This window comes from Schistocerca piceifrons, chromosome 1 (genome assembly GCF_021461385.2).
Source record: "Schistocerca piceifrons isolate TAMUIC-IGC-003096 chromosome 1, iqSchPice1.1, whole genome shotgun sequence".
NCBI classification, from domain to species: Eukaryota; Metazoa; Arthropoda; class Insecta; order Orthoptera; family Acrididae; genus Schistocerca; species Schistocerca piceifrons.
This window is the reverse complement of record NC_060138.1, coordinates 651160652-651184077: the sequence shown is the minus strand read 5'-3', so window position 1 is coordinate 651184077 and position 23426 is coordinate 651160652.

Here is a 23426-nt window from a genome sequence, read left to right as displayed (position 1 = left end):
TGCTGGTGTAGGCACAGGTGTTTCGGATCATATCATTTAATGCATATTCCAGAACATGGAAATCTGCAGCAAACGATCCCTCTGTGTTCCCACGTTAATTTAACTTCATTTATAAATACGGCGGACACGCCATCATCAAGATTCGACCTGGATCAGTGGAAATGTATTGCACGGCCGCTTGAATCACATTATTTATAACACAAGGTCACGCATACGGCTGCTCGAAACATACCTGGCGCCACTGATACGGGACGGTCGAGAACGTGTTCTATTTTGAGATACATTTGTCTGGATTTCAGTGGGACCTATGATAGTAATCGAATGATATTAATGGAAGCTTCCATGACAGCTGTGGACTGCGTTAACAATACTGTGGGCAGCCGGTATACTTCATGACTGATGTCTTCCCAGACGGCGTTGGCTTCTACTAATAGGAGAACTGTCCGTGTCACAGTACAATGGTTTTCGAGGAGGGTGAAAATGATGTCTTGGCCAGATATTTTGTCTGATCTAAATCCGATGGAACACATATAACGGCTCCATTTCCGCGCCAACACGCCACCGGCCTTACGTTATGGGACCTGTATAACTTGGGCGTAGACACCTGGTGCCACATAGCTCCCGATACCTAACAAAGACTGGTCGAATCCTTGGTACACCGAATCGCTGCTGTGTTGGATTCCAAAGTGTTAAGTAGATGGTCATACAATGAGGCGACAAAAGTCATGCGAAAACTTCCAAGTATCGTTTTGGAAACTTCCCCCCCCCCCCGATCCCCCCTCCCCCCCTCCCTCCCCAACACACACACACACACTTTTGCCCGTCGTTGTGCAGGAACTCGACGTGGCAGGGCTCAACAAGTCGCTGGAATTCCGTAGCAGAAATATTAAGCTTTGCTGCCTCTATAGCCTCCAATAATTGCGGAAGTTTTCCCAGTACAGGATTTTGTGCACGAACTGACCTCCCGATTTTGTCGCTTAAATGTTCTATGGGATTCACGTCGGGCGATCTGCATGGCCACATCATTGGGCTCCAAATGTCCAGTACGTTCTTCAAACCAATCGGGAACAACTGTGGCCCAATGGCATGTTTGGAACATTAATTTCATGAATAGCTGAAAATGGACTCCAAGTAACCTAACATAACAATTGCAAGTCAATGACGGTTCTGTCGGACCGGAGAACCGAGTGTATTCCATGAAAAACACAGCCCACACCAATATGAAGCCAGCACCATCTTGCACAGGGACTTGTTGACAACTTGGGTCCGTGGTTTCGTGTGGTCTGCTCCGCATTTGGTCCCTACCATCTGCTCTTACCAACTAAAATCGAGAATCATGTGATCAGGCCACGATTTTTTCAGTCGTCTATGGTTCAATAGATATGGTCACTAGCCTAGTAGATGCGCTGCAGGTAATACCGTGCTCTTAGCAAAAGCACTCTGCTGTCATGGCCCATTAACGCCAAATTTCACCACGCTGTGCTAAACGCGGGTCGTACGTCCCACAATGAGTTCTGCGGTTATCCTACGGAGTGTTGCTTGTGCGTTAACACTGACAACTCCAAGCGACGGCCGCTGCTCTCGGTCATTAAGTGAAGACCGACGGCCACTGCGTTGTCCGTGGTGTGAGGGAAGGCCGAAGCTTCACACGTTTGACACTGTCGATCTCGGAAAATTTAATTCCCGAACGATCTACGAAGTGGAATGTCCCTTTCATCTAGCTCCAACTGCCATTCCGCTTTCAAGGGCTATTAATTCCCAGTGTGTGATCGTAAAAACGTCGGAAAGTTTTCACTGGAATCACCTGAGTACAAGTGAAAGTTTCGCCAATGCACCACCCTTTTATTCATGGTGTACGCGACACCATTTCTATCTGTACATGTGCATATCACTACTCTATAATTTTTTCACCTTATTGTATTGATCTGGGACGTCAGTGCTGCTTGGAAATGAGATATCAAAAATCAACTCACAGTTCACTGCAGATGGATAACCGTACAGCCTAAGAAAGTTAACAGTTATAAGTTGATTCACTGATCCATTATTCCTACGTTATATCTAAATTTTGTTTATTCATGTTTCAGGTAAACTATCATGGCTAATAAACGTGGTTCCAGAGCATCCAAAAGCGTGGTGATCAAATCGTTGTGCGCATTAGTGCATATCACGGTCACACCCACCTCGGTAAGTGGTTTGAGTGTACACCATCTATAATATAATTAGAAATATTGTTTCTACATCATTTCAGTGTTCTAGCATAATGATTTCAGTCGTCACAACAGAGCAAAGAGAAGCAGATGTTGCTTGCTCATCCACATTGACAGTTACATCACTAAAGAATCGAGCGTGGATTAAATGGGTGGTGAATAAATTAAATGCTGGTGTACGTGATAAAATTCATTCTGTATCCCACGGCTCTAGACGAAGGAGTTGATACAAATAATGAAGAGAATTGTGCAGGTAATACACAATGCAATGGGAGTTTTTAAGTATGATGAAGTTGGATGTTTCATTTCCATGACGACAGCAAACGATGCTCGATGAAATGAATACATATGTAATATACACGCTGACCGAACCCTTAACTTGCTAGGTCACGCCAGAAATCAAAAGTGACAAGTTGATTGAGTGTTTCACTGAATGTGAAACGTCTTTTACCAAAAATAATTTCAATAAACCGAAAACCTCGCTACCAACAAAAAGATAATATTGAGTTGGAAGGAACATGAAATTGCATCGAATTAACCTAAGAAGCTGACATGACTGACCAGAAGTTGGTCGGTGGTGTAACATCTCCTTCGCGTCCCGACGCAGTGCTATCGGTTTTCCATCTCTTTGTCTACTGAAGGCTGAGAGGCAGCCTCGAAGCAACAAAGAACTGTTAGAAAGTGTAACATAATTGAGTATAGCGTTTCAGAAACAAGCACTTTTTTTCACAGAAACAGAGATACTTGAAGTGCAGTGGATGAAATGTTAATATATATTCACTGATATTTCTGAAGGCCCATTGTCGCTGTATAGAAACTAAAATTTTTTGTGCTTCCTAAAACAGATGTGTAGTGGATTGTGCCTTACGTTTTCACTGATCGATATTTAAGTTTGTGACACTGTGGTACCTCAGATAAAATTAATGAGTTTCGCCTCTAGTAATATCTGAAATAGATTCTTAATGTGTTTTTTTAAATCTATTTTAACATGATAGCATTCCCTTTATGCATGTTGCTGTTGTTTCCTATAATTACAAGAATTACTCTGTAAGGTTTTTTGCAAATGTACAGTAATACATGGTCATGTACCTTGGAAAAAATATTCTGTTAAAATTTAAAACTGTTGTAATCGAGAAACCATTGTCGATAATATATGTAACAGTCCACGTCTTACATTATTAAGCTGCCACATACCGATAATCAGTAAGTGAATCAAATAAAGAAGAAGTATTATGAAACCCAGTTACAAATTAAAATCAATTTGGAATAGAAGCTACTGGCAACGAATACAAGTATCCATTTTCAAGACAGGGAAAATTGTTGAGGTAAACTCAGTTCATCTGTAGGTTTCACGTGTCCCATGGCAGCAGAACTTCTTCCGTTTCACAGTACAGGATGGTGCATGACAAAGGAAGAATGGCTTCCACTGACACACCATGTAACTCGTTTTAAAACTATGCTGAGTTTTACTCACCACAGAACTCTGAAGAATTCGCAGTATTCATCAAATAGCTGTAATATACTCGTATTATACAGCACTTAAGTGTTTTGAAGACTTAATATTTACAAACGCTGCACTAACCACAACGTCATCTCTCCCACGAACAAAAACGATAGTTAGTACCGGACGCTGCTTATGTCGGTTATTAGTGCGCACTGGTTCATGTGTTTCTAAAATCAGTCACTAGGTTGAAACGCCAACCAGGGAACATCATGATTGGCTGGCTGTGAGCACTATGTGACTTAACTGCTGTGGTCATCAGCCGCCTAGAACATAGAACTAATTAAACCTAAATAACCTAAGGACATCACACACATCCATGCCCGAGGCAGGATTCGAACCGGCGACCGTAGCGGTCGCTCGGCTCCAGACTGTAGCGCCTAGAACCGCACGGCCACTCCGGCCGGCAACATCATGATTCCTAGATATACTATCCTCCAGGTACGGCACCCTTCCCTGCTGCAGACAGCTCTGTATTTGTAATTTAGTTCAAACTTTTTACCATTTTCAAAGTTACATTACGTACGTTACTGTTGTGTTATGTCCGCACTACAACACAACAAATATTCCATGATAACCAAATTTATTTGACCTTCTGTCTCTCAAAACAAAACTTAAGTTCGACTACACAACACTTCGCTGGCTGTAGCGCCAAGGAGAAATCAGAGTCACTAGTAGAGAATACAAATCCAAACAACTGCCAACCAGTCCATACCGACGCGTCGCCAGTTTCCAGCCAGGGAGGCCACAGTAAGATTCGGTGATCGTGAATCCAGCAGCCGGGTAGTAACAGAGTCATCGGCGAAGATTGAACTCGTTAAACGGGCTCAGGGAGTTCGCTTAAATCCGCAGGTCCGGCCAATCAGTGTGTTGGTATATGGCGCCCTTATACGGTTGCTCACCCTGGTGGCAAGGGCAGCGCCGCCAGGGTAATCCGTATCGATAGAGGTGTGTACGCTGCCGCTAACCCCGCGACGACGCGTTCACTTGCGCCAGTTGTTGACATGTGTGCTGCGCCAGCGGTACTCGCTGTGTGCCGCGCGTGTTGTAGCACGCCGCGCCGAGTTGACGGCTGCTGTGCGGCGGCCGATACGACCGTTACCACCCTGTGGATGAGTGTAGAGTGAAGCATGGCGAAAGTGTTTCCAAGCTATAATGTTTACGCGTGCGTTATTCGTTGCAGCAGTAACATGCCCCAACAGGAGAAAATCCGCAGTTGTCACATCCAGGGATCTCTCGGGGCAGTGAATTTCCCATGTGCTGGAACTGTTCCCTCTGTGAAGACGGCCTTGCTGAATTTGAAGAATGGAGCAAGTGTGTCATTGCTGCTTACCGTGAATACACGTCTTCAAAATCGGAAAACTCACTTTTTGTGAAGCTATGTTGATCGTATGTGATAGTAAACTTCTGCCTCCATTATAACTGTAATCGAACGACTGTGTAACATTCTCTAATTACTGCCACAATTCAGTTATTCTTTTTAATAATGATGGAGAATGTATTGTACTTAGAGGATAGTATAACTAGGAGCGTATGGTGTTTTCTGGTCGATACTTCAGCGTAGTGACTGATTTTGGAATTACGTGAAGAAATGCACACTAGGAACCATCATAACCAATTTTCGCAGTTTTCTACTTTTCTCGTTGTTGTGACACCTGAGGTTGTGATTTTGCAGTATTCGTAACTTTTTTGCAGCATTCGTAAATAATTCGCGTTCTGTGCATTTAAGAACAGTAGGATCACAAATTTAGCATTGGAGGGCAACGTGGAGGGTAAAAATCGTAGAGGGAGACCAAGAGATGAACACACTAAGCAGATTCAGAAGGATATAGGTTGCAGTAAGTACTGGGAGATCAAGAAGCTGGCACAGGATAGAGTAGCGTGGAGAGCTGCATCGAACCAATCTCAGGACTGAAGACCACAACAACAACAACAGGATTTATTAAAGTTATTTGAAAAATATTTTTATTTTTTCAGTTACAGAATTTTATGGTGAGTAAAATAGATTCGTTGTTTAACTTAATAACGTGTGGAAGATCGAATCATACTTCTTTCGTCGCACACCATGTTGTACCTCCAAACGGAATAAAGTCTTCTACCAAAGATCGTGTCATATTTGCAAATGCACTGCATTTCTTTCACGTTTTAAAATTTTTACCTGTTAACTAAACAAACATTGTTTTTTGCCTTATTTCACAAATTTTATTATGGTTGCTGTACAACCTAGGTTTCGGGCTATAAGACCATTTTCAAGTACATTGTTGATTCCTATCTTGAAAACGGATATCTGTGTTGGTTTTCAACGGCTTCTGTTACAAAGCATATTTAATTTTTAAGTGGTTTTTGATAATACATCCATATAATTTGACTTAGGGTTACTGACTATGGGCGTGTAGCAGAGTAATAGTGTAACAGTTAGACGATTAAATACATTGTTGACAAGTATTCGTGACTGCAACGCCTTTAAATCCCAGTAGAATATTCATTCCTGGTTAAAAGATAACGCTGTACGTCGGAACCCGACTTTTCTACAGTAACTTTTATAATTTCAGAAACAGGCTGCTGCGCATGAAAACTGGATTCCATGATTTAAAGATGCAGTATGACAACGTATTAAAAGCCTATTACAGGGTTTAGTGGTGGCAGAAGTTTGCAAAGTGTACAAAGACACAGCACTCTCCCCCATGTTCCATTGAAGCTGAATAGAGGCGCTCACGTCAAATACTTGCTACTATTACCACTGTAGCTGTCCGCCTCCGTAGCGTAGCGGTAGCGTTACCGCCTACCACGCAGAGGGTCCGGGGTCGATTCCCTACGGGGGACTGGGTGCTGTGTGTCTTTCATCATCACTGACTCGCAAGTCGCCGATGTGGCGTCACCTAAAAAGGACTTCCAATACGGCGGCCGAACTCCCCCGAATGTAGCCTCCCGGCCAACAATGTCATACGATCATTTCATTTCATTACCACTGTAGCTCATCTGGTCTTCTATTACACTAGAAAAGGCCTATTCATTTCGATAATAATTTTTTAAATGAGCTTTATAAAATTTGTGGCGTGAAAAAACAGTTGTATTGTCGTTTACAATGTTCAAATGGTTCAAATGACTCTAAGCACTGTGGGACTTAACATCTGTGGTCATCAGTCCCCTAGACTTAGAACTACTTGAACCTAACTAACCTAAGGACATCACACATATCCATATCCGAGGCAGGATTCGAACCTGCGACCGCAGCAGCCACGTGGTTCCGGACTGAAGCGCCTAGAACCGCTCGGCCACCACGGCCGGCGTTTAAGATGTACAGCGAAGTCCTACAGACGTTGAGGTGATGTCTTTTGTTGTAAAATTTCATTCCATGAATCATTTTCTCGTTCAGGACAATTTGCAGAACACGGCCAAACACACTCGCAGTTACTCTACTGCGTGCTACGGGGTTTATATTAGCCCTACTGTCACGTCCTCACGTCCGTTTAGAGCCGGCAACCAGCCTTCCGCTGTTTGGGACAGGACCCTACCACCACTTCATGAAAGTATCCCATGATTGGAGATGCTAGTAAGGCAATACCTAAACGTAGTCTGAACCCATCCTATGCTCCCATAAAGACCTTGCTCTGAACAAACATATGCACATCCAAGGCACAGTGATCCAATTGGTTCGAGTATCCGGCCGACAAACAATTTTAATATGCTAGGAAGTTTCGAATCAGCACACACTCCTCTGCAGAGTGATAATTTCATTCTGAATACACGACAGCCACATTAACTTTCACATAGACATTTTTTGTTTCATGTCTTTAATTCATTTTCGTATCTTGTTGTATTGATTAAATATGTCAATGATTATTATGAGCAGACTCAGTGACTCCAAAGATTAAGAGGCAAATACGCGTTGTAGTATTTTCTTCACATTGGGTAGCTATTGTATGTGACATATGAACGTAGTTTCATGTCTGGATCGCTTCATAAGCTAAGGAAGAAACAAGCAAGGTTCTTTGACTCCAGGCTAGTCCTTGGGGAGGTCAGTTCTACATTATGTGGTCAAAAGTATCCGGACACCTTGCTGAAATTAACTTTCAAGCTGGTGGCGCCCTCCATCGGTAATGCTGGAATCGAAAATGGTGTTGGCCCACGCTTAGCTTTGATAACAACTTCCACTTTTCAAGGCATACGTTCAATCAGGTGCTGGAAGGTTTATTGGGGAATGGCAGCCCATTCTCCACGGAGTGCAGCACTGAGGAGAGGTATCGATGTCGTTCAGTGAGGCCTGGCACGAAGTCGGCGTTCCGAAACATCCGAAAAGTTTTCTATAGCGTTCAGGTCAGGACTCTGTGCAGGGCACTCCATTACAGGGCTATTACTGTCATGTAACCGCTCCGCCACAGGCGGTGCAGTATGAATAGATGCTCGATCGTGTTGAAAGATGCAGTCGCCATACCCGAATTGCTCTTCAACAGTGGGAAGCAAGAAGGTGCTTAAAACATCAATGAAGGCCTGTGCTGTGATAGTGCCACGCAAAATAACAAGGGATGCAAGCCCCCCTCCATGAAAACCACGACCACACCATAACACCACCGCCTGCGAATTTTACTGTTGGCCCTACAGACGTTCACCGGGCATTCACCGAACCCACACCCTGCCATCGGATCGCCAGATTGTGTACCGTGATTCGTCATTCCACACAACGTTTTTCCTCTTTTCAGTCGTTCAATGTTTACGCTCCTTACACGAAGCAAGGCGTCGTTTGGTATTTACCGGCGTGATGTGTTGCTTATGAGCAGCCGCAAGACCGTGAAATCCAAGTTTTCCCACCTCCTGCAGTCATAGTACTTGCAGTGGATCCTGATGCAGTTGTGAATTTCTGTATGATGGTCTGGATAGATGTCTGCCTATTACACATTACAACCCTAGCCATCTCTCGCCGGTCTCTATCAGTCAACACACGATGCCGCGTTGTGTAGCCACGTGGTCTTATGCGCCGTGTCACGGCTCGCGCGGGTCCCCCCGTCCGAGGTTCGAGTCCTCCCTGGGGCATGGGTATGTGTGTTGTCTTTAGCGCAAGTCAGTTTAAGTTAGGTTAAGTAGTGTGTACGCTTAGGGACCAATGACTTCAGCAGTTTGGTCCCATAGGATCTTACCACAAATTTCCAATAGACGAGGTCGGCCTGTACGCTTTTGTGTTGTAAGAGTCCCTTCACGTTTCCACTTCACTATCACATCGGAAACAGTGGACCTGGGGATGTTTAGGAGTGTGAAACTCTCGCGTACAGATGTATGACGCAAGTGACACACAATCACCTGACCACGTTCGAAGTCCGTGAGTTCCGCGGAGCGCCCTATTCTGCTCTCTCACGATGTCTAATGACTATTGAGGTCGCTGGTGTGGTGTACCTGGCAGTAGGTGGCAGCCCAGTTCACCTGGTACGAAAAACGTATGCTTTGGGGCTGACCGGATACTTTTGATCACATAATGTATGTTTAAGAGATGTGCCGCCAAGAGCCGATGTGCATCGTAGAGGGCAGGTGGGCCCCCATGTGTTTTGTTCACGACACCAGAGGTCGCAGTCGTTTTCCTTGAGTACAGTGATCAGCCCAGCATGAGTTTCCATCGACTCCGCCTTAAAACGTTGGTAAAATGAGCAGTGGCGATATCATGGCCCGATGAAGAATGTTCATTTTTACAAGCTTTTAAGTTGGAGCACGACTTTGCTGGCAGGCTTCCTAGAAAGCAGGAGACTGGAATATCACTCAAAAATCAAATGGTTCAAATGGCTCTGAGCACTATGGGACTTAACAGCTATGGTCATCAGTCCCCTAGAACTTAAAACTACTTAAACCTAACTAACCTAGGGACATCACACAACACCCAGTCATCACGAGGCAGAGAAAATCTCTGACCCCCGCCGGGAATCGAACCCGGGAACCCGGGCGCGGGAAGCGAGAACGCTACCGCACGACCACGAGCTGCGGACGGGATATCGCTCGCAGATCTTTATCTGTGTCCTTTCGAGGGAATAAAGTTAGTCGAGTTCGTTTTAGAATTTCTTTTCTCAGTTCGTGAAGACGAGGTGACGTCAGACGGATGCAATCTCTACCCAGGGTGAACGACCGCTCGTGCCGCAGAAAACGGAGGAAAGAGCTCCGTTGACTGCCACTAAGGAATTACCGGAGAGTGGGTGATAGCAGCCCGCTTTCTGAGAATACGAGACGTGGCATAACCGCAAATTGGCTGAAATAAAAACATATGTGAAGTGTGGTTGGTAATTTTGCTCTTAACTTTCAGGAACTGTGGTGGCGTAAACACAAGCCATTGTCTGGCTAATAAACATTTTGCTAGGAGGGAAATTAGGAGGTGAACTTCTTCGTTGGGCAGAATTTAATGGAGTCTTACCATTGGCGAAAGATGATTAATGTGAAGTTCTAGAAGAGCAGAAAGGATAAAACTCTGCCGAGGGCACTCTGGTTCCACAGGTCTGAGAGGTCATACGAGGTTATACTTCTGCGTCAGAACGCTATGTGTCCAGCTTCTTCCGCGACTCTGGAAGGAGAACGGGCTACTTCTGAGTAAGGACATGGTATCCAGCGGTCAATCTGTCGGCAGTCGCACACACTATTCCGTAATATCTGTCAAATCAGGGTGACAATCTGCATCACATGCGGCCGGGAATTTGCATTATCAGTGGTTCTGTAGGCTCATGGTTTTGACTAAACGAGGTTTCCAAATTCCTATGCTCTCCATTAGGTGTTGCAAGGCTCATTAAGGACCCAGATAGGAATGGTAGTTGCATCCTGTGTCTGGCAGCTGCAGCAATCACTGTGCGGATTCCGTGATAGTTTATTTATTTATTTGCAGTGATTTTTAAGATGACGGCTATTGCCTTCAAACTCTATTCCTACCGGTTGTTGTCAAGTGAATCAATGATTAATTTAGCTTGCTCGCTCTCCGTAATGATTAGTTGCTTTATTTGCTCTATATGTTGTTCCTCTAGATATCATTTTGTCAGAATTTTGATGTCATGTGTTTGACACAGAACTGTTTGTAATGAATCGGTATCAAGTTCGACTGACATTTTATTTGAGTAGTCAGATTACAGATGTTTATGAAAGACGGGCCACCTTTTTTATCAAACTATTCCGTTGTGCGACAGTTTTGATTATTACTTTGTTTTAATATGGATTCAGAGCTTCTATAAATTTTGTAAAAGGTGGTATCTTGTTTTCAGCTGTTATTATTGTAAGCTATGCAGTTTCGGCATTATGCCATTTTAAGGCATATGTCGAACTATTATGCTTGAAAATTACGTAATCGCGAAATTAAAATCGTAAAATGAAAAACTAACAGGTCAAAGCAAGATGACGTCATTTAAGGAATGGTTTGATTATCACATATGAGTTCATGGAGAGCGATCTGGCCCTCGGAAGTTCTAACTTTGTAGGTGCCAGAAGGCAAGTCCAGTTCGTTTTGCTCCTTTTCCACGAAGGAAGACGCACTAGAGACCGCCTTAAGGAGTTTTTCAACCGTTTTTGTTGTAGTGAGACACGAGGTAGTGTTCTGTGCAGCGTTTATAACTCTTTTGAGTGCTACACTTTTAAGTTCTGTACAATATATTCAAGCTATTTGGAAGATATAACTCCCTGGTTACAAAACTTTATGGTAAATAAAATTCTATACATTTTTAAAACCAATATTATAGCATGTGAACGTTGGGGGCATACTTCGCCGGCCTTGTACGTCTTTTATCTAGAAATGAAATAAGGTCTTCTACCATAGAACATCTAATGTTTTCAAGTTGACTTTTTTAATCTATTGACAATCATACTGGTCTTGAAAACGAAAATTTGTATTGGTTTCCAATAGTTTCGTTTTCAAAATGAGTTTAACTTGTAACGGGTTTTCGATAATATCTCTACTTAATTTTTTTTCACTTGTTGTTTATTGCTACGTAGTGGAGCAATAATATGATATACAGACTACTTAATAGACTATTGACAAGTTTTTATCGATTGCAACACTTTCAAATTTCGTTAGAATATTTGTTCCTAGGTATTTGATCATATTGTACCTTGGACAGTTTTTCACTTTTCTAAAATCTTATTTTCTGGAGAAATTTTTGTAATTTCAGAAAAAAGATCTAATTTTAGGAAAAAACTGTTGCACTCAACGTTTGAATGATGTAATTTAAAAATCTAACAAGAAAATATATTAAACTCCTGCTAGAGGGCTGGCTAGAGATTAAAAGCGTTCCAGCACTCTGCCCTACTAAAAATACCTGACGCAGCCGTTTGGGGCAATTCATTTCTTTGTATTGGAGAGTGAAATCTGTTGCTTGAACTAGCACACTGGACTCGCATTCGGGAGGACAACGGTTCAATCCCGCGTCCGGCCATCCTGATTTAGGTTTTCCGTGATTTCCCTAAATCGGTCCAGGCAAATGCCGGGATGGTTCCTTTGAAAGGGCACGGCCGACTTCCTTCCCCGTCCATCCCTAATCCGATGAGACCGATGAGACCGATGACCTCACTGTTTGGTCTCTTCCTCCAAACAATCCAATCCAAAAATCCAATGTTGCTTGAACACCCCACTCATTCAAATATAAAACGGAAAATATATAAATTTTGTTCTGTTACTACCGGTTATTCAAGTCAGAAGTAAAATGATTCATATAGGAACAATTCAGTAGTCAGAATATCCTGAATCTAGTGCATAACGACTGAGAGGATTTATACAGCGCTTCAAAAGCTAAAATATAAATACTTAATGAAGTCTATTGTTTGTACACACAGATCGACTGTGTTGTATACTAGATACTGTCTGTTTTTGTTTGAAACCATTGTACGTCTACCAAATTATATGTTCGTTTTTCCACTATCTCTGACTAACCGTTGGATGCGTGAGTGGCTGGACAAGGAAAGCTGCATTCTTGTCTGATTCACGTGCCGCTGTCGACTGTGTTGTATACTAGATACTGTCTGTTTTTGTTTGAAACCATTGTACGTCTGCCAAGTGATATGTTCGTTTTTCCACTATCTCTGACCAACCGTTGGATGCGTGAGTGGCTGGACAAGTAAAGCTGCATCAGAGGGTTTATAAGACCCCTACCTCAAAACAGATAGTAAATGTTGGAATTATAAGAAAAATTATCGAAGTTTGAATGGGTGGGGGACAGAATGAATAGGCAAGAATTTTTTTTCTTATAAAAGTGTAACCTTTATTTTGTTGTAGTATGAATATGATTTATAAATCCAAATTATAATTTTCTTGAGCTGAATAATTAACTCTCATTTTTGCTGATCCACACAGGAAGAATAACTCCATCATGTTCTCCGCATACATTTGTGTGCTTTTGCAGAATGATTTACAACTTTTCCCGTGTAATCGATGTTGGCACATGAAACATCTTCTTTTTAGTGACTTTCCAGTTTTCGCCATTTTTATCTGTTGGCAGGTGATGCCACAACGTCTGTCACTTGTAGATCTATATTTATGAGACGAGGTTTGCTGATTCTCCTCTCGTAAGAGAAAAATCCTATTTTTATCAGAGCTGCCTTCCATGTAGGATATTGCTGTGAAAATAAGTACAAGATCTTTACTGTTACCACAGCCTGTTCTTATACGACAAAATACCATTTGCTTGACGGTGATTTTCAAGAGATTTCACGTTCTTTCTCAAGAGAATCGACTCCTGATTTACATTAATAACAGGATAAAGCTTTCTCTCACTCGTTTTGGGATATTTCATGCAAGCAGTGCTGTGGTGTAGGGATCGTAGCAATATCACCCTTTCTTTCTTTTTCGGTACAGAAAGTACAATTGTCAAATTGTCTTTCAGGCGAATATGATGATTATAAAACCTCTCTAGACGTGGAACCTTTAGTTTCGAATGGTACTTCCATTTTATTTTGTTACACTACATTGTACTTAACCAGCTGGAATTTTCAAGAAGTTTTATACTCATTTTCTGCTCGTTTGTGTTTTACTCTGTTGAATTCCATGATCACCGATAAGGAAATCAGCAATTCTGTAGGTTTTATCATACAGTTATTCAGTGCTCCTTTTATTCCGGCGACCATCAGTGTCTATATTTCTGCTACCTTCCTGATCAAGGACTGCATAATCTTCGAGCTGTTCAGTAACATTTCATTCAAAATCTGGGTCACTTATGCGGACTTCAGACGATATTCTTTTGTCCCTAACAGATATTATAGTATCCATTTTATAGGTAATGAATAAAAATATCTGATATACGTATTCTGCTTCTGAAACAAAACTAAGACTTGTGAAAGAGTTTTGGCATTGAGAAATACATTTAACTTCAACTGACTACGCGTTTCTAGCTTTAGCAGTACTTCTGACCTCTGAAAGAACATTATGATTGTGGCATACTGATAACTATTATCAGTACACTAGCTACTTGAACGCGCCATTCTGGTAAAAGGCAAATAAACTATTTAAGACACGGCTGGTTCGCCAAGGGGTCGAAAAGACCCCAGCCATGCATCACATGTGTAGAATTTCAAAATTCGTTAAAAGTAATTAATTTCACTGGCAAAAATAATATTTTTTTCCGAAGAAACTCAGTTGTATTTCCATGGAGTACTTAGGAAATCAACTTAAAAGAATGAGTTTAAGACACTTTAGCGAAAAAATGTAAAGTTGCCCAACTTAAATGACGCCTATTGTGCATCAAAATGTTAGATCTACTGGTTACCTAATTGTAGAGTTATCTTTTTGAAGTGTGTCACAACTGAAGACATTGTTAAGGAAAAGTATTTTTCCTCGGTTTTATATGCATCGATCAGTCGAACTATACAAAACAGCTTCATTAAAAATTCTTGAATCTGGTTACATCAATGTAACAACTACGTGATTCCACACAGCTTCTACAATAAAATGTTACAAAATCTGTTACGATACACATTTCTTCATTAAGAATGACAAGCAACTACATTTATTTATATTCATTTTACATGTATATCTGTAGATTGCATACATGGATGTTATTCTCATTGTAGGTATGGGTGCCGTAGCAGATTTTTGTATGTTTTACCAGCTGTTGAGAGTGATGCAGTTGTTGAATTGATTAATAGTGGTTCAAGAATTTAGTTGCAAATAAAGCTTGATATAGTAGTGGAAATCTGTTACATTTAATGGTCAGCGTATCCCTAGACCAGGGCTTAACAACTGGCCGGTTTTGAGCGCGAGTACTCGCGTCTGCTCACGCCCGTGCTCGCGAGCAGGTGCAAAGTCGCTGAGTAGGGAGGGAGGGGAAATGCGCGCGCACGTTTGAATAGGGCCGCAGCGTGCCTATTGAATTCGCGCCGACTGTGTTACGTTTAAAGTACTACGATCAGCTCTAATAGTCACTTCGCTGGTTAAGAATCATGTCAAGTCGCCGTTGTGTAACCCCAACCATGGTTTCGCAGTTGGACCCCCACTGGGAGGAATTGTATCTGTTTACAGAAAAAGATGGCGTTGCAAAATGTTTAGTATGTCACAAAACGCTGAATTCTTTTACGAAATTTAATTTGCAGCGACATTATATGTCGTACCACGTGAAAGACTACGGAAGAGGAAAATGTGATGGACCAGATCGTGCACAGGAAGTTATTAAACTTAAGAGGAAGCTATCCGAAGAAGTTCTGGACGACGAAGAAAAATCAACTGAGGCAGCTCTCAGAGTGAGCTACAAAACTGCTTTGCTTTTAGCAAAATCCCTGCGCCCCTTCACTGATGGCGATTTAATAAAGGAATGTTTGGTAGTTGCAGCGGAACATTTGTGTCCATCTCAAGTTGAACAGTTTCGGATTGTGCCATTATTTAACATGACCATTATGCGTCGCATACAGGACATGGCAGACGACGTCCAGAGCGAGCTTGCAAATATCTGTAAAGATTTTATGGCATATTCTCTAGCTCTGGACGAAAGTGTTGATATCACTGGAACAGCGTCGCTTGCCATATTTATTAGAGGTGTTAATAGAGATCTTCAGGTGAGGGAGGAGCTCCTCGATGTAGTAGCCATGAAGAACACTACAACCGGAGGTGATATTTTAAGTAGTGTTGAAGAAAGTGTTGAAAATATAGGATTGTCGTGGAATTCTTTAGTTTCAGTGTCTACAGGCGGTGCACCAGCGATGACAGGGAACAAATCAGGTTTCGTTGCGCTGTTGAAGGAGAAAATGCAAAAACTGACCGTGCCGAATAAAATAAGGGGCGTTCAGTATGTGATCCACCAGGAAAACTTATGTGCAAAGAGTATCACTCTAAAAAATGTGATGAGTGTTGTTGTTCGTACAACCAATTATATAAGGAAGCATGGGCTACAACACAGGCAATTTAAAAGCTTTCTTGAGGATGGTAGCCTGCCTTATTACAGCGAGGTCCGCTGAGTTAGTCGTGGCGAATTATTAAATCGATTTTTTTCCCTAATATATGAATAAACATGTTCATGGAAATAAATAACATGTGTGTTCCTGAATTGAAAGAGCCTTCATGGAACTGTGATCTCGCGTCCTTAGCAGATTTAACTAGCCATCTGAATGCTTTGAACATTTCACTACAAGGTAAAGATCTGCTAATTACTCATTTCATAGATCGAATACGAGCTTTTAAAATGAAATTGACACTTTGGGTGAGTCAGCTGGAAACAGGAAATCTAGCTCATTTTCTTAAGTTATCATCCATGCAAGATGTTAACAAAGATTGTGAACGTTATTCACATATCATAGCGTGTAGGCTTTCCACGGCCGGCGTCTTCAGTAATTAAAACTTCCGGGCTAAGAGGCCGTTGTCCAATAATAGAAATACTTCTCCCTGACGTTTCGTTGCCAGCTGCGGGCAACATCATCTGAGGTGAGTCTACGACTGGCTGCTAGGCCGTGGAGGTCCTGTTTATATAGAGCGCGTAGAGGGCGCCACCACTCGTCACGTGTTGTCAACAGTAAAACTATCTCTGGCTGGCGTCATTACTCTCGATCGAAGGTAATCGATTGTCACATTTTTGGTACAGAGTCGATCGCCATATCTTATCTAGCTTCAAGCCTTCTTCTTTCCTGTTAAAATTATTGTGGTGTTTAAAAATCTCTACAGCCTCTCTATACATACGTGTGTAATAATGCGATGTCTTAGCTAGCACGCTCGTCTCACTAAATTTTATTTCATGGTCACCCGTTTCAAAAACATGTTCCGCTACAGCCGATTTGTCCGTGTGTCCCAGTCGACAATTCCTTTTATGTTCAGTTAGGCGAGTATTGATACTTCACATAGTTTAGTTGCCTATAAGGAAGAATTTGATCAACGCTTTCAAGATCTGACAGCACTAGACAGTGATTTTGATCTGTTCTCCTCTCCACATTCAGTGAATATTGAAGAGATTCGTCCTGAGCTGCAACTAGAAATTATTGACCTGCAGTGTGACAGAGAATACAGAGACAAATTTCAGAACAAGAAAAACATTTTGGAATTCTACAGACACTTCCCTCAGGATAGATTTCCTCGTTTGCACAAACTGGCGGCTACAATAATATCAATGTTCGGTTCCACGTATGTTTGTGAACAACCGTTCTCTGCAATGAAATGTAACAAGACGCGCCTGAGAAACGCATTGTCTGATCGAAATTTAAACTGCACGCTGCGCCTACAATGCGCAAGAATATTACTTCGAACATAGACGCAATTGTAAAGGGCAAAAAGTACAAGATAACCGAGAATCCCACACATCAGTGACACCTTTTATTGTGTAACGGTTCACAAATTAATACGAATGTAGATGCATACACTAAGCTAATAAAATTATGTGGCACGTGTTCATTCTCCTTTATTTGTTTCATTTGTCGCAGTAATAATTCGTGAGTGATATCCCTGCGGGTGGCCGCGGATTTACATTGACTGGCGGCAGTCGTTGTGTGCCCCACGTGACTCTCCCCACTCTCCGCTCTAGTCCGGTAGTGGGGGTAGCGTGCTCGCGCTGCTCCGTGCTCGCGCCTTGCTGCTCACAGCTTGCTCCGCGAGCTCGTATGTTGTGAAGCCCTGCCCTAGACAAAATAAGAAACAGTCGTCTTATAAAAGGGGTACTTTGTTACCACTATAATGTAACATATGTTAAAGTGGAAGACCGTTTTTCAACGTTATTGTATAGCCCCTCCTTCCTCCTTAATAAAATTTTTGCGTGCGTCATTTAGGTCGAGCGCTTTATAAGTCTTTTCGGGGAAAAACGAAACGACCTGTAATTGCGCAACAGACTTGTCATAGGTGTATTCTGGTGATCGATTCAGTTGCCTGATTTTCAGTTCATAGACCATGACGATTGTTGGAAAATAGATTCACCTTGAGTACGACCGTATTGGTACATTATATGACCCCAGATTCAGAGAAGGAAAGCAGCAGAAGGGAAATCGATATTTCGATAACGGTTTCCAACAGTTTCCCTTTCTAGGTCACCACCGTTACGTTTTTCTAACTTTGAATACGTTTCATATTTGAATACGTTTCATATTTGTTAAATCTGGATGGTCCACATTTCCTTTAAAATATGTATTGCATTAGGTTTAGTTTGGCTCCATTTTTTGCAATTATCCAAACGCTTTTCCAATTTCAAAAAAATTATAAAGGCTTCTTGCAAGTTCTACACTTTCTCTGCTGTGGCATCCTCCCAGAACGCAATTGTAGATCTCCAGCATACTTGACCCTATTTATGGCAATGATTTTACGTAGATTATTCAGCTCGTTTTTTCAACTTAGCACTATTGCATCTCGTTCTTGATTGGTGCACTTAATATTCTTCAATATCAGCATATATTCATTGGCTCTAGTTATTTCTTCTGCGGATTCCTGTCACCCACGTTACACTTCCGTAATAAGCCCTGCGCAAGAGGTAAAATTTCGTGACCTAACTGAATTCTCTGTCAATCCTTGGTGCGAGCGTTAATCTTTTGTTGAAGAAAGGTATTTTCGCTCTGTCAGTATACATGTACCTTCCTTATTGCAGTAATCTCTTATGTGTCACTCACAGTATTGGTGTTAAGCAAGTCTCTATTGTCATTCCTGCATCTGAACAACTCTTTCGTTATAGCTGTGTGTATCCTTAATCCATATTCTAACTAGGTATGCTGTCCATTCCATTTAGTAGGTCTTCAAAATAGATCATGTACTCGTCTGCGAGTCTTGAAATTTTATTCTTCTTCTGAAGTTTTCTTTCACGTGCTATACTGCTACTTAAACGTCCTGCTCGGAAGATAAGTCTTAAGTCTGCCTTTCATCCTGTTTAGTTCGAGCTTGTCTTTCTTGAAACATTTTTATAGCTCTTACTGCATATTTGCAAACTACCTAACGCTGGCACCGCTTCACCGTCCCAAGTCGACGTCTTCCTTTGTCTTGACTATCCCCAACGTTCATATTCCTTGCTTGCACTGCCTCCTCCTAGTCTACTTGCCAGCTGTGTCATGGATGTCCCTTATTCTTCCGCTAAGACGGTATCCATTGTTGTATACTAATTTTATTGATGCTATAGATTACTCGTTTGTCTCTGCACTTCCAATCCTCTCAGAATTGGGCTTGTCTCACACTTCTTTTAATTTAATTGTCACATGCATCCTTACGCTCATAAAGGCCACAGAGGTGTTCTAATCTTTTGTTTAAACGGTTTTCCACATCAGACCGAAAAATCCGACATGATTCCGCCCTATATTTTCTTTCAGAAGTTAAAATAATCTTCGTCCAGAAGCTGCTCCTTTGCTCTCCTCTTAAATGTCATCCTATTTTGTAATCAGAGTCTTTCTTTGTTCCTGGATACGTTTAGCAGATTGGCATTTTAATTATGAATGTTATTCTAACTATGTTATAGTTAGTGCCGTTTTGCGCATGCGTCTGATTCTGATTTAAGAATATAGTGTTAACTACAACCAGATGTCACCTATCGCAGTCATCTAACTCCCCTCTCATTTCTTTCCCACAACCCAAATTCCCCTCCATTTCTGACATCCATTGTCCCCATAATTAACGAATTATTTCAATTTCCATCGGCACTTACATATTTTATCATGTATTTATTTGAACATACGTTATCTCTGTGTTCTCATCGTTTGCTTGTAGTGAAGGCACACAAACCAGTGGTGCGGCGATTGGCGATGACATCACTTCAATCCCCAGAAAGTTAATTTGGTAACTGAATTGCTCAAAGTGTCTCACCTCGTTACCCGACTTCCTCTTCATAATTATGCCAATACCTGTTGTACCATTCGCTCATGACGCTGTTGTTACTGCCGTACAAATATATGACGATAAGTTTTTGCCGAATCTCTTTTTACTTCAGCATTAACTATAGATTTTAATAAGCTGATCTCCCATTTCCCTACAGTATTCAAATTTCCATCAGTCCACGCAGAAATCAATACAATATTTGTGTTATTTGTTCTCTTCCTGATGACCGTCCTAGGTCGTACCAACCTGGAACCTCCGGATTTTCCTTCTAAAGGAATGGTCATCATAATAGCCGTTTGAAAAATGCTTGCGTACAGTTTGTCCCGATAATTTAATGGTTTCCGTTACCTTCTGAATCATCATACATTTGCCTATTGCTTACTCTTAAATTTTGGGGCACGTTGCCCTAAAGTTCTGGTTTCTAGTGGGCAGAATGTGAGTGGCTGCTTATGCCGAAATTCTATGGCATTTATAGACGTTATATACATGCTACATATAAACAGTGCTTCGGTTCAAATTTTAGTACTCTGAAAGTGTAATCATTATACACTTGTTACAAATAAACAGTGCCTTGGCTCAAATTTTAGTACTTTGAATTTATAGTCTAAGACCCAGTGATCACCTAGGGGCTTTCATGGGTGAATATTCCACTACAATGAAGAAATGTAGGTATATCAGTTCACACACATATTACTCTTACAGATGCTATTTTTTCGAAGCATGCTAGTGATATCCGAAATTTTCCTTAACTACTGAACATCAATCGACTGGCTGCCTAGAAGACTGTTGAGGATAAACTGTGTGAGGCTGCCGAATACGAGAAACACGCTAGCTCGTTTAGGAAATTAAGATTACACGAAAGAGAATATATGAGGAAGGCACTACCAGAAGAGAAAATATAAATCAACATCGAACCCGGTGCAATAGCAGCCCCTCTACCACTCTACAAGAGCTGATACTTGAAGAGGAAATAAACATTGCAACATTCTGTCTCTCTCTCTCTCTTCCTATCCGACTTACAGCCACCCACACTTCCCTCTTTTATGCAGCGTATCTCTCCTATCTCTCCTTATCCTCCCTACAACATGCTCTGCCACTCACTCCAATGAAATGTGGTCTCCAGAACCGCTCCTCAGTTTTCGATTTTAGGACGTTCACCACAGGCAAGACGATAGCGTAACAGTTGCGCATTGACCAACAAAGTACATTTGTATGTGTGTCCACCAACGAAATATTTCGTATCAGGGGCAGTCACATAGACCAGAACTCGATATGTGCAGAAAACTACCACGTAACCGTATTATTTGTTTATTTTTTTACGCATAATCTTCACTCAGTTTATCTCCGGGATGCAGGTGCCTGGGATAAACAGTTTCAGTGGACGTCATAGTTACGTTTTTAATGTTCACTAGAAATGCAGACAACTAAAGGAAATCATGTGGGCAACAAATACCAGTTCGATTGAATATATTATATTACGAGATTCGTATATATGAAGTTGCAGAACGCTGATAACAAATTTCACAGACACGAGTGCTAAAATGTGACGTATACTGTAACAGTCCTCTGATATTTGAAATATAAGGTAAACTACTGAAACATTTTACAGACTGTAATAAATAATATAAAAATTATTAGTCATTACTGCGTGTCGTTCTAAATTACGGTGATTTTATAAATGAAAAATTTGTGAGTGTAATACAGGTAATATGAATGAGGTGTTTTCCATCAGAATGGACTCGTGAACTGTATTTGCCATCCAGCCGTGTCGGTAGTCAATAGAGTTTTCCTTCTTTGTTTCACGCGCGATTGCAATTTGAACACAGTAGTATAGTATACACTACCGGACAGATACACTGCATTTGGCAAAATTTCTACACTTCAGATTTTTTAATGGTTCAAGGTCTCATATACAATGGAGTCCTGAAAGAAAAGTCTGTTGTTACTTTCATTGTAAAACTTATAGTTATATCAATCTTAGTTTATTTTCAACTAAGTTTTAAGTTACTTTTTGATGTGAGGACTCGCCAGAAGTTGCCAGAAATGAGTGTCGAGAACTGATAATATTCATCTTCAGCAGTCGTATAGCCTATCCTATTTCCTCTGATCTCTGGCTTGCGGACTGTGCCTCTCCATATCCCATATGGTGCTAGACTGCATATTTCTGTGTGAAAGTCAGTTACTATAGTAGTGCAAAAAGAATTCGGTCTCTTAGCCATGGTAATTGTATGTTTTCACTCAACTTTTCGAGGCTGACCACCATTTTCTTTGTCAGAAGAGAAACTGTAAACTACTACGCATTTCCCAAGTATGACACACGACGCCGGCGTATTATCATTGGCCTATGACAGCCAGGCTACAGTATAATCGTGATAAACGTAGCATGGCTGGAACAGAATGTTCTATCGACATTGAAGTGAGCATGGAAGGAAAACTATCTCAGTTCCAGAAGGATTCGAACCGTAATAGACTGTGGCCTTCGAAAAGAAACTGTCCGATCATTAACCCAGCTGATTTGCTGAAATTTAGGGCGAGAATTGGAACCATTGTGTTCCAGTGGTGCGAACATAGTGCGATACATTATAAGATGCATCAATAAAAACACATTATTTGTAGCAACCGTAATATCGATGAAGATAACGCATTAGAAAACGTTCACATTAGACGCGATCTGAGAATCTTTTATGCAGTGGTTCCGCCTGAAAGGACCTCGTCTGCTCTTGTGAACTACGTGCGCGTCTGCATTTCTCCTCAAGCTAACCGATTCACTGGAAGCAGGCGTGGCTGCTCCCCTAGTTTATGTAGACTCCCAATGATAGCTCTAGTGAACACGCAGGATAACACGTGCTCACTGCCGTGATACCTCCGCAGTTAATTACTAGGATTACCTCGCCGTGTTCATTGAAGCAATGTCCAACCGTTACAAATTAGTTCGTGTCTCACATCCGTTGGTAGGCAGAGAGGCACACTACACCACCGACTCTGCCACTTCCTCCTTGCTTCCAGCGCGTGGCATTCTGTTCACGTACGGCAGCCTAACACTGTCACTTGTACTACTAGATGTGACAGAGCTAAGACAGGGAACAAAAGTGTTGAAGGTATTGGACCGAGCGAAGCACTAATCCAAAAGCTAAAATAAAAAACTGAGACGAAGTTACCGCAAAGAAAGAAACAGGAAAAGAACTAAATCAGTACAGGGAATTAATAACGTCAGTAGACAGGCTATAGTAGGACTGTAGTGACTTCTGATTGTGGTAAACGCCCTTTGGTGAAAGAGCTAAGATAATGAGTTACACAAATAATTTAAGAAGTTAGAATTTTATAGTTGTTCCTGTTTTTGTGAGACTTAGAGAAAGTTTTAAGAGAAAGAGGGAGAAGACATTAAGTTTCCCACATTATTAAGCAACATCTGCCTCCTTACCACCAACAAAACTCAGCTTACACGTATCCCTACTGTTAGGAAATCCGCAATTTGATCCTAAATGAAACCACCTTTCCGTTCTAAATCTATATGTTTCACAGG